Here is a 12869-nt window from a genome sequence, read left to right on the forward strand (position 1 = left end):
GTGGGATATAAATATGTGTAATTTATAATTTAGAGGAGTTTTATGTTGATATTTTGTAAATGTATTATTTTAGTTAAGTAAAATATTATATTTTATTTAAAAATTGTAGTTATTATATTAGGATATCTTTTTGTTTAATAGTATTTTTCTTAATTTTTACTACTACTAATTACTTGTTTTAACAATATTTATGTTGTTGATATTGTTGATTTTGATATTTTTGACATAGTCTATGGTCAGATAAAAGTCACAATATTTTTGTTTCCGATATTTTTTTTCCGATATATATGTGACCTGCACAAAGCTTGCACAAGCCTTCGTGCCTGTCTTTATTTTCCAATGGGCGAAAATGGTGGTCCTGTATGCTCACCCTCTCCCTGGCGGCCACCACATGTTTAGTAAAACCCTCTACATCCTACTGGTCCCATTCGATGACGGGCCAGATCTGCTTTTTTCCCCAAAAGCCCTCATCCTAGCGGAGCCCTGCTTGGTACCTCTGCTGCGCCTCGTGAACCCTTTATTTGTGCTGGAATAGCGCTGTTTCTTGGCTGGTTCCTCCATTAGGCAATGCAATACTTTCTCTTTGACCTACTCCTTGACTCGGCTGGCCACTAGCACGCAGGCCCATCCAGCTTGGGGCCGGTATTCTCGTGTGCATTCGGAGGTGTGCACCGCCTCCCTCGCACTGATCCCACCTAGTCATTCTCAGCTGATTCATTGGGGAAGCGGGCAGGCTTCCAAGTCTCTCCTACGCCCCTGCTTTTGCATTGGGCGATTTGAAGCTCGCGCGCCAATAGCCAGTGTGCATTTTTTCTGGCATTTCCTCCCGCCCCTGTTGGCCCCCACCCTCTATAGCCATTCATCTCAGGCCCCAGTTTGCCTTTCCAGCCGGAGATCAAGCACATCTAAAGAACAGCTTCCCACAGGACTGTAAATCTTCCGAGCTCCACTGTGTACATTTTACGTTACCCCAGCAGGAGTAAAGTCACTGATTTTGTGCACTCAAACATATGCTGGATGTAAAACTTCTCGCTGCCAGTTTTGTTTTTGCTTGCTCTATTTCCTCTCGTTACCTCCATGCACTTAGAAACAAGACTTCTCTGGTATTAAGCCGTACATAATAAATAAATAACTAAGGGGCATATTAACAAGGCGGCGCTATAAAATTATCGCCGCTTTTGCGACCTTTTTCAGCCGAAAAGCGGCGATAATTTTATCGCCTTATCAGCAAAGACACGCTATCGCGTGTTTTGGTGACTACTGCCCATTTCCAGCACGCCTAAATTTGCATCGCTAATGAGATACAAAGTAGGCGTGGCTGTGAAACCAACCAGGGAAAATATTGCGAAGGCAGCTTCGCGATATTAACAAGGATGGGTAGCGATTATTTAAAACGCATTTGGGGGCATATTATCAAGCCAGGCGATAAAATTATCGCCGCTTTAGCGGCAGAAAACTGCCGCTAAAACGGCGATAATGGGCTTGATAATATGCTCTATGGAATTCCAATTGAAGCCCATGTTAGACGTCCTCCACATTTAACATGGGCTTCAATTTGAATTCCATAGAGCATATTATCAAGCCCATTATCGCCGTTTTAGCGGCAGTTTTCTGCCGCTAAAGCGGCGATAATTTTATCGCCTGGCTTGATAATATGCCCCTTGGAGTTTTAACTATTGCTGTTTTGGTATTTTTAAAGCAGTTTTTTAGCTATACTTACTTCCTTTTTGATGGCCTTTGATGTGTGCTTGTCGATGAGGTTTGTTTGTAGCTTTGATAATCTGTAGAAAAGATTAAACAGTAAAAACTGTATTAGTTGTTGTTTATTAAGAATTGTTTTTTAAAGGTAAAGTTATTTAAGTTCCTAGAAGTATAATTGTTACTTACTTGGAGAAATGGATGTACAGTTGTATATGTTGAAGTCTTCACTGTTGAAGGGAATATCCAGCAGAGTTTCCTCCTCTTCTAGTGTTTTGCATTTTTGAGCAATTTTTACTTAAAATTCTATGTAGTTTGTTTCATTGGTTATACTTTTGTATAGTTTCATATTATTGGTTGTTTTAGCTTTTAATAATTTTTTTCTGTTATGCTCCTGTTTGGAAAACTCCAAATAATGTTTTTTATGCTCATATACGAGATGACTTATTTTATCATTAAATGTATTTAGTTTAAGTAAAAAATATTATTGTTTGTAAATATAAATATGTATTGTATGTAAGTGAGATATAAATATGTGTAATTTATAATTTAGAGGAGTTTTATGTTGATATTTTGTAAATGTATTATTTTAGTTAAGTAAAATATTATATTTCATTTATAAATTGTAGTTATATTAGGATATCTTTTTGTTTAATAGTATTTTTCTTAATTTTTACTTCTACTAATTACTTGTTTTAACAATATTTATGTTGCTGATATTGTTGATTTTGATATTTTTGACATAGTCTATGGTTAGATAAAAGTCACAATATTTTTGTTTCCGATATATTTTTTCCGATATATTTGTGACCTGCACAAAGCTTGCACAAAGCCTTCGTGCCTCTCTTTATTTTCCAATGGGCGAAAATGGTGGTCCTGTATGCTAACCCTCTCCCTGGCGGCCACCACATGTTTAGTAAAACCCTCTACATCCTACTGGTCCCATTCGATGACGGGCCAGATCTGCATTTTTCCCCAAAAACCCTCATCCTAGCGGAGCCCTGCTTGGTACCTCTGCTGCGCCTCGTGAACCTTTTATTTGTGCTGGAATAGCGCTGTTTCTTGGCTGGTTCCTCCATTAGGCAATGCAATACTTTCTCTTTGACCTACTCCTCGACTCGGCTGGCCACTAGCATGCAGGCCCATCCAGCTTGGGGCCGGTATTCTCGTGTGCATTCGGAGGTGTGCACCGCCTCCCTCGCACTGATCCCACCTAGTCATTCTCAGCTGATTCATTGGGGAAGCGGGCAGGCTTCCAAGTCTCTCCTACGCCCCTGCTTTTGCATTGGGCGATTTGAAGCTCGCGCGCCAATAGCCAGTGTGCATTTTTTCTGGCATTTCCTCCCGCCCCAGTTGGCCCCCACCCTCTATAGCCATTCATCTCTGGCCCCAGTTTGCCTTTCCAGCCGGAGACCAATCACATCTAAAGAACAGCTTCCCACAGGACTGTAAATCTTCCGAGCTCCACTGTGTACATTTTACGTTACCCCAGCAGGAGTAAAGTCACTGGTTTTGTGCACTCAAACATATGCTGGATGTAAAACTTCTCGCTGCCAGTTTTGTTTTTGCTTGCTCTATTTCCTCTCGTTACCTCCATGCACTTAGAAACAAGACTTCTCTGGTATTAAGCCGTACATAATAAATAAATAACTAAGGGGCATATTAACAAGGCGGCGCTATAAAATTATCGCCGCTTTTGCGACCTTTTTCAGCCGAAAAGCGGCGATAATTTTATTGCCTTATCAGCAAAGACACGCTATCTCGTGTTTTGGTGACTGCTGCCCATTTCCAGCACGCCTAAATTTGCATCGCTAATGAGATGCAAAGTAGGCGTGGCTGTGAAACCAACCAGGGAAAATATCGCGAAGGCAGCTTTGCGATATTAACAAGGATGGGTAGCGATTATTTAAAACGCATTAAGTATGCCTTAACGCAGTAATTTAACATCTGTTAAAGTCCTGACTAAGGCATACTTAACATGGGGGGTGGATTCTGTGGCTAAGACCACAGGCCCTATCATCTAGGATATCGCCGTTTTCCATGGTGGAAGACGGCGATATCCACACTATCTCTGGAATTTATATCGCCTCGGCGATGCGCGTTGTTGATAACGCGCTAACCGGGCGATAAATTCCAGAGATAGCCGGCGATAAAAATGCAAGCGCTAAGCGTGCTTTGCGATATTTATCCCCGGCCCTTGTTAATATGCCCCTAAATAATTAAAGCGACATTCTCTTGTTTGAAATTCTAACAGGGCAGCAGGATTCCCCCTCTTGTAAAGGAGAAAGTGCAAGGTGCTGTGAGCGCGATGGAAAGTATTAGGCTCTCATGGAGGGGTGAGGACAGAAGTGTAGCATGGGGCCAGCCTGTCAGGCCAGTGCCTTACCATGCACTTCAATTCTAACCCTTGTATTTCAATGAGCCAGTGTGGCCAGGATCTCACCCATGAACTGAATAGGGCTCGCTTTAACTCTGCCTTATTGAGTCTTAGTTACATGTGAAGAGTTTGAAGCGTAAACCCCTGCTCAGAATGTTGGCTTGTTCAGCCTAGCCAGAATAGATGGAATCTGGGCCATTAAAGGTTCTGCGGTTTCTGCTTAGGGTGCAAACCTTGATTCCACTTCTCTCCTCACAAGTGATCTGCATTTGTACAGCATTAGACAGTATCCCTGACTTCATAAAGGCCCATGGCTACTGCTTATGTCACCAACTTCCATTCATGTGCATGTGGCAATATTTGACTCCTTTCACAACATCTCTGCCTTATGCTTGTTGCTATGTAGATTACTGGACAAGCTCTGCTTATTCCCTTTTTTCATTTACATGCACACTAGACTGCACTGCCTCTCTGATTATCTTGGTGCTATATTGCTGTGTATGTGTTTTAGTTCACAAGACCCCATCCAAACAGGGCTACCTAGAATAGATTTGATTTGCACTTGTGTGGTTTGGTTTGAGTTCGGGTGTTGATATGAATTTTCATAAATACATAGAAGTAATTTAGAAGAAGATTGACGGCAGATGAAAAGGTGACAGAGTGGGTGATGATTCCAAGCTTTTGGTTGTTTATGAAGAAGTCTTTAAGGGTCTGAAAGTTTGTTGTTCTCATTTGGGTTGACTTCATTGTGTTGGTTGGATGCCGAGCAGGGTGATTTGCAAAGCAAGGTGATTGGACCAGTTTATGGATATACTTGGTGTGCGCTGAATGGTTAGTGGTGTTCAAAAGATGAGGTCCAGGATGTGGCATTTGTTTTGGATGTTTTGATTGGCTGGCAGTGAGTGTGTCAATAAGGTTGAGGATGGTGTTTCTTATTTTTTCATACTTGAGTTGTCTGGGAGGTTCGAGTAGTTAAAAGTGTGGTGTTGGTATTTTGAAGGCATTAGGTAGTGATGCATTTCAGGAATCCATCTAAGAAGTCCTTGCTCTGTCCAGGAGGTCTGTAGAGAAGGTAAAAGGTGGCAGACTGTTTTGGAAAGAGTAGCATGTGACATATGAGAAGGAGCTTCATAAAGTTGAGTGTTGCTTGACTGCCTATGATGCCGAACCAGGAGGAATTATAGATGACGGCCAAGCTTCTATCCTTATGAACATGGTCCACTCGCTGGATTATGTAGGCCATGAAAATAAGAATGTCAACGGTGTGGAGGTGAGACATGTTTGTACAATCAAGAGTTCATCAAGGTTGTGATGAGGTGGTGGTGATACCTGGAGCATATAGAACTGCAGAGCATGCATTGATGAGTATGAGATGAGGTTTGTGTTCAATAAAGTGAGGGTGAGTAATGGTTACTGGCATGTATACGTGGTGGCATCTATGTGTTGTGAGAATTCCATGTGAGTGTTTGTGTGGTCATGTTCTGAGTGTGATTATGGGAATGGGCAGTGTGTTGTGGATGTTGAGACACATGATTATATTTTACTTTGTAGGTTGCAGGGGAGCAAATGTTCTAGCTCAAGGTCCTTCCTGGGTCACAGAGGTCTGAAAATAGAAAGTTCTTTTTTGTGTCCACCTTAATTTGTGCATAGTAAGACGGCACAGGAGATGATTATGGGGGGGGAAGTTATGTCAGTGGATCCAGTAAAAATAAGAAATGTCATTTCCTGCAGAGATCGATGCCATGACATTGAGTGATGTCACTTCCTGATGTAATAGGTGCTTGAAAATGCAGTGATGTCACTTCTTTGAGAGATGGGTGCTTTGGAATGAACTCTGCTTGTCTGACTTCTGTTTTTTTAAAGATGGTTCTAGCAGGTAAACAATAATGTCAGTTCTTGTAGACATGGACGCTACAAAATGTAGAAACTTTTTTGAGACAGAGATAGGCTCATGGTTTGAATAAGACTTTGGAAATTACTACAATTTAACTTGGGCGAGAGGAAGAAGTCTAATGGGGACAGTAGCTACGGACTTGAAATAATCTGTTGAACATGTCTGACAATGAGGAATCACGAGATGTAAGGCTTGGCTGTGATTTGGCCACATCCTGCCAGATAGGATGGGCAGCCTTTTAGAAATGGAATTCCTGGTTTGCTGAGGTATGCACCCAGGCCAAGCAGGAACCATTACTCTAGTCATGGTAAGCTACATACACACTAGCAGATAACCTGTACACACCCTCTGGTAGTTTGGCACAAAGAGAGCAGACAGGCTTATCTAAAGAGGCAATGTGTAAAGTATTTTTGCAACACACACACACAAACACACACACAGTGGTATAATGAATACACCACAAAAAGACTCCAACCAGGTTTATAAAAATAGAGTATATATTGTAAACCAAACAAGACCAAAATGACAAAAAGCCAATGTTTAGAAGTTGAGATAGTGAATTTTGAAGTAAAAAATGCAGTAAAGCAATTAGAACAAGTAGAGCTAAAAAGATTACTTTAGGTCCAGGGCAAAGTCAAAGTTCAGGTCGACCACGATGGAGCGCCAACTGGCTACAGCACCCACGCAGGCCCCAGTGAACAAAGTACCTTTCCTGGTCATAGTCCAGGATGCATCGATATCTAATCCCACAGGAGGAACCTGTGGAACCTGTGGATGTGTCGATCTTCTCCACGCAGTGTCAGTTCCGAAGACGGGTGCTGGAGTAGTGAGGTGTCAAGCTGTGCGCCAGATTTTGATATGCAATCAAGAGGATATGTCAGTCTCACCAAGCTGCAGCGATACGCTGCCAAATGCATCAATCTTTGGAGGCAAAGCACTGGTTCCAAGACGATGTGCCGGTTTTACTCCCACAATCGGGTCAATGTGCCGGTTCTGCTACAAGCAGATAGGAGATGCGCCAAAATCTGTGTTGCAAGTATCTGGCCCACTTCCAGTGAGCCAGGCACAGGAGCAGAAATAGAGACTTTGATATCCCTGAGTCTTAAGAAACAGGAGGCAGGCCAACAAGCCCTTGGTGATCACTTTGAGTGAAGGCAGAGTCCAGCTGTCCTTCAGCAGAGTCAGGGAGCAGTAGGCAGCAGGGCAACAATCAGAAAATCAGGCCCTCCAGATCAGCATGCATGCGCTAACGTAAGAAGCGCTGCTTCTCCAGATGAAGAAGCACACTAGGAAAACCTGGTCTGGACTCCTCAGGGCTGGTAAATAAATTGGCTGACAGGAGTGGTTTGTGCGCTGTGGTGTTTGCATGCGGTCATTTTGTGCAACATATGCTCTGCTTTGGCTAATTTGGGAATAGTATTTCTGCTTTCATTTTGTCATACAACATAACTCCTTTCTGTAAGAAGATAACAGAACCATGTTTAAGCAAACATCCCAGATAGGACCCATCACTACTATGCCATTCTGATGGCAGGTGGGCGTTATGCAAATTATGGCAGCATACCATATCATACCATATACTACCATGTCATAAAATGTCATAAGGTAACATGACATACCATACAATAATATGACATAACTTATTAACACAATGCTGTATTAACCATTGTGTTTCTTTGGTGACTTTTATACCAGTCCACTGTTTATACTGCCAATTGACCTCTGTCATCTTAGAAGGTATGCTTCAGGACCTTTTATTTAATTTAATAATGTTGTTGAGATTTCACCTGTACAAACATTTCTTGAACTGAGCGAGCTCATTATCATCAAAAATGATATTCGGGTCATCTGTTCGGTGTTGTGTTGTCATGTTCTACCCACAGCCATGCAAGCTGTCGGTGTGTCTGGTGGTGAGAGTGAATATGTCCTGCTCCCTCTTTGAGCCTGATGCAATTTGAGTTTTAAGATCTCGCATCAGCTCTAACTGCCCCGTCTTAGACCTGCTGGCACCATTAACAAAAGGAGAGGGCTCTGATACTTACTAAAGATGCTCTTATTCCACAGGCCGACAAAAGGACTAAAGGCACTGTTGGACCTGGCCCTTTTGGCCGGATGGTCCCTAAACTTTTCGCCTTCCACCTGTACTTTTTCTGACCTGTTGTTGGCTATTCTATGACTCTGGGCACTTTACCACTGCTGTTCAGTGCTAAAGTGCATATGCTCTCCCTATGTAAAATGTATATGTTGGTTGGATTCCATGATTGGCTTATTTGGTTTACTGTCAGACCCCAGTAAAGTGCACCAGGAGTGCCCAGGGCTTGTAAATACAAATGCTGCTGGTGGGCTTGCAGCACTGGTTGTGCCACCCACAGAAGCGGCCTAGTAAAATGTGCCTAAGGTCTGCCATTGCAGAACCTGCGTGCAGTCTGGTACTGTCATGCTGACTGGGCAAGTGCACCCACTTCCCAGTCCCCAAACCTTCCCTTAACTTCATATTAGTCACCCCTATGGTAGGCCCAAGGCAGGGTGCATTGTAAGCATAAGGTAGGACAAGCCCTGGTGTGTGTGGCATGTCCTAATAGGGAATTACAGCCATTTTCGTTTTTCACTATTGTAAGGCTACCTGTTCTCCAAAGGCCAGAATGGGCTGTTAGAATTGTTACATCCTATGATCCTAATATACCCAGGGAACATGGTAGAAAATCGAGTTTAGTATCCCTGAACTCAGAATAATAAAATACATCTTTTAGTAAAGTTTATTTTAATATTCTGTGTTTGCAAATACCACTTTTAGATAGTTGGTATTTGCTTGCCTAACCATTTCAGCCCGCCTCTGCTATGTTGTGTATCTGCCTGTCTGGTTTGTGTGAGTGACAGGGCTGGGGAAACCCAGAGGGGCAGGGCTAGGTAGCCTGGTGGTGAATAGAGATATTGACATCCAGATGGGTGGGAGGAGTGCACCTGGACTCTGAATAGGGCTGTGCTCTGCCACCACAATGCTGGCTCCACCTCCTGTGGAGCGACTGATGTATCTGCCCTGCACCCTGAATAGAAAGGCAGAGTCATGTCAACAAAGTGCTCAAGAACTGGTTTGGACTGGGCAAAGGCCCCTCTACCCCAGAGGAACAAAGGAATTAGGGGTATAAGTATTGGGACCCTGCTCCCAATAAATTAGATCCTGCTTGACAAGAAGAACCTCTGCCTGAGGAGAAGGAACTGGGAAAGCTGTAAGGAGGAGTACTGTCCCTGACCTGGGGGATTGGCATGCAGTGGTTGCTTTGCTGCTGGAAGGAGAGGAGAAAGACTACAAAGACTTTATTTCAACTTGTGCTTAAAAGATCTCCAAGGGCTTGTGCTGAGCTTGCCCCCTGAACGAAGTCCCAGGACCAGTGGACTTCACCCCCCAGCTCCCCAGAGTCTTTTGGAAGTGCCTGCTGCTGTTGTTGGGCCTTCTGAGGGACTGCGTGTCGCAAGGAGCTGGAAGCGCGACTCAGGAAGGAGAAGCGTGCCGTCATCGGAGCTGTTGTCATCGCATCTCGCAAAGGATGTCGCCGCTGCAGCATCGCATCAAGCGGAAGCGTCTCGCATCATTCCAGAAGTGTCTCGCAACACCGATAAAGCGTGTCGCCATCGCAGCCATCGTAGCTGACGCATTGCACCGCATCAAGAGAAGAGTCTTGCATCGAGGAAGAAGCGTGTCGCCATCGTAGCCATCGTAGCTGTCGCATTCCACCGCATCAGGAAAAGCGCCTCGCATCCATGGAGAAGCGTGCCGCCGTCGGAGCTGCTGTCGTCGCATCGCGTAAAGGGGTGACGCCGCTGCAGCATCGCATCGAGCGGAAGCGTCTCGCAAATGTCGGAGAAGAGTGCCGCTGCCAAGGCCGCTGTCGTCGCATCGCATAAAGGGGTGACGCCGCTGTAGCTGACGCATCGAGTCGAGTCTTCTCGCAACATCGGAGAAGCGTAATGCATCTGGAAGATCTTCACGTCTTTATTTCTTTGCACCAAAAACTTCATCGCATCAACATCGTTGCAACACTTTCGTTGCCCTGCGTGTCGCATCTAAGGTACATTGACTTAAAGTGTCGCATTTAAGAACTTAAGAGAACTAAGCAAACTTCTACCATCTAAAGTAACAGTATTGTGTATTTTTGTCGTTTAATGGTCTTGTGGTAACTCTATATAAAGAATCCTTATTTTTAATATAAAAACCTGTGTGGTGTCCATTTGTAGTGTTGTCACTTGGTTGCTGTATGTGTTCACAAATGCTTAACCTATAACTCTCTGAGATAAGCCTTGTCTGCTCGCGCCAAGCTACCTAGAGGGTGAGCAGGGGTTATTTTAGGAGTGTAACCCCTTACCCTGACTATAGGAAAGGTTCCCTGCTTGTCACAAGTACCTACCTGTGCCAACCAGAGAACCCGGATTCTAACAGGCACTCTCTATCATTAGCACTGGTGAGACTAGATTTACCAAATGATTAATCACTAAAACCAGACTCAGGCTTCTTCTGTGGGAGACCCAATCAGTGTTGGAGCCCACTAGTAGCATTTAAAGTACAGTCCTTGGGTATACAGTATACCGCTATACAAGGGATTTTCCACTGCAACAAATATGCCAATCAGATATACACCAGTGTCATCATGTTTAGAGGAGAAGCACATGCACTTTTCCACTGGTTAGCAGTGGTAAAGTGCTCAGAGTCCTTAGGCCAACAAATAGAATCAGCAAAAAAGGAGGGCAAAAGGCAAAATGTCTGGGGAAACACCACTGTAAGGATGACAGGTCTAACACAGCCTCTTTAAACAAGAAACCTTTCAATAAGTAGTCTTTACTTGGCAGTATAGAAAAAATCTTTTCGGAATTACACGGTTGCTGACTTGCAAAAGTCTCAGTATTGAGATACGTGGAGAAACCTTATCTAAATAAATAAGCAAGTGGCCACAAACAGGACTGGCCAGTGAACACAAAATACACAAGGCCTGATTTACAATATTTTGCCGTAGATGCGACGCATTCCTGACCTCTTTCCCAGCGCTGGTGCACAATTGGCTGCCATGTTATTGTTAATGTTAATTGGGATTTGTAGAGCGCATAATCACCGTCAGGTCTTTAAGCGCTAAAGAGGGAGTGGCTATGGCCCACCCCAGAGTGACTGTTGGTCTCAGGTCAACGTGTGTGTTATGTCCAGGCCTCTATAAAGAGGAGGTTCTTCAGTTTTTTTCTAAAAGGGAGAAGTGCTTTCTTCCTTATGAAGGTATCCTGGCAGCTTATTCCACAGCTGTGGGATCAAGACCGAGAAGGCTCGTCCCCCGTTGGTCATTTTGTTGAACCATGGACAGGCCAGCCGGCCTGTCTCTGATGACTGGAGGGTACGTCCAGGAACGTATCTTTGCAGGCACTTCTTGATGTATACTGGAGACTGTCCATGAAGGGCCTTGTGGGCATTGCAGTGGCTTCTGAACCTGGCTCGCTGCTTGACGGGGAGCCAGTGTAGCTGTTGCAACAGCTCCCCCATCTGGATTCTTTGAGTCCGGGCTGTCTGGAAGGAGGCGACCCATTGATATACCATCCCACTAATGCCCATGTCCCTGATTCGTGCCAGGAGTTGGCTGTGGTTGACCGTGGCGAGCGCCACCGTGAGGTCTAGTATCAAGGCACACGGCTTCTTGCTGTTGCCCGTGAGCCTGAGTTCATCCAGCACCGACAGCATCACCAGCTCTGTGCTGTGATGGGCCCTAAATCCTACATGCCGAACCTTAAGTAGCTGATGTTTGATATGGGCCTTTAATTCTTTAGGTTGGTGACGTCTGCCCCGCCTTTTTCAATAGGGGGTTACTCTGGCTTCCTTGAAGTTACTGGGGAACCTCCCAGATTCCAGCGCTAGATTGATCAGAGCGAGGATCTCTCCCTCAATCACTGGTAAAACCATTTTGAATATTCTTGGTGGGCATGGGTCCGCTGGAGAGCCTGATTTAATTTGAGCCGCAATGTGGGCCACGGAGACATGGTCTAGCCTCAGAAAGGAGGCGAGAGGCTCCATGCCGTCACATTGTAACTCATCCATAACAAAGGGGTTTGGGCTGGTGGGAGTGTATATCAGTAAGGATGTCCTTTACTTTATCTAGAAAAAAGGTCAGTAACCTGTTGCAGTGTTCCGGGCTAGCGATTGTTTCCAGCACCTGCTTTTGCCTGAGTTCCTTCAGAATTCTGAAGGTTTCTTTTTGCTTGTTATCTGCCTCCGAGATCCTGGCCTCATCGTATTTGGCTTTTCTTGCCAGAATGGCTTTTTTGTATGTGGTGAGTCTGGCTCTGTAATCCTTGAGCACCTCAGGGTCATATGACTTAAACCACTGTCTTTCGTGTTGGCGTAGGGTCCTTTTCTGTCCCCTAAGTTCCTCCGTGAACCAGGGGGCTCCCTTAGCCTTATTCCGCACTCGTTCTTTATGGGCAGGTGTCACCCTATTGATGGCTGCTCTCAACTGGTTGGTGAGGGATTCACTCTCCTCCTCGAGATCCTCCGGCTGTGATCTCCTTGGCGAGTTGCCTCGCAGTGCATCCCCTAGGCCGCCTACCTTAGTTTTGCTCCAGCTTCGTACCATTCTCCATTCTGGGGAGGGTGCGTGGGGCACCTTGCTTGGGGGATCTGGAGCCTGATCAGGTAGTGGTCTGACCAACTACATGGTCTGATGTCCGTCAGCTTAGCCGGTGGCTGAGTGGCCCAAATGAGGTCTAGGGTATGTCCCTTTTCCTGGGAGGAGGAATCCACGAGCTGCTGCAGCCCCAGTGTGGACATGGTTTCCTCTAACTGACTGGCCTGTGATTCTCTAGGTATCTGGTCCCAGTGTTAGTTAAAGTCCCCCACCACCAGGAGTTGCTGGTACAGGGAGCGTAGGTCGG

Source organism: Triturus cristatus, chromosome 2_2 (genome assembly GCF_964204655.1).
Source record: "Triturus cristatus chromosome 2_2, aTriCri1.1, whole genome shotgun sequence".
Classification (NCBI taxonomy): Eukaryota; Metazoa; Chordata; class Amphibia; order Caudata; family Salamandridae; genus Triturus; species Triturus cristatus.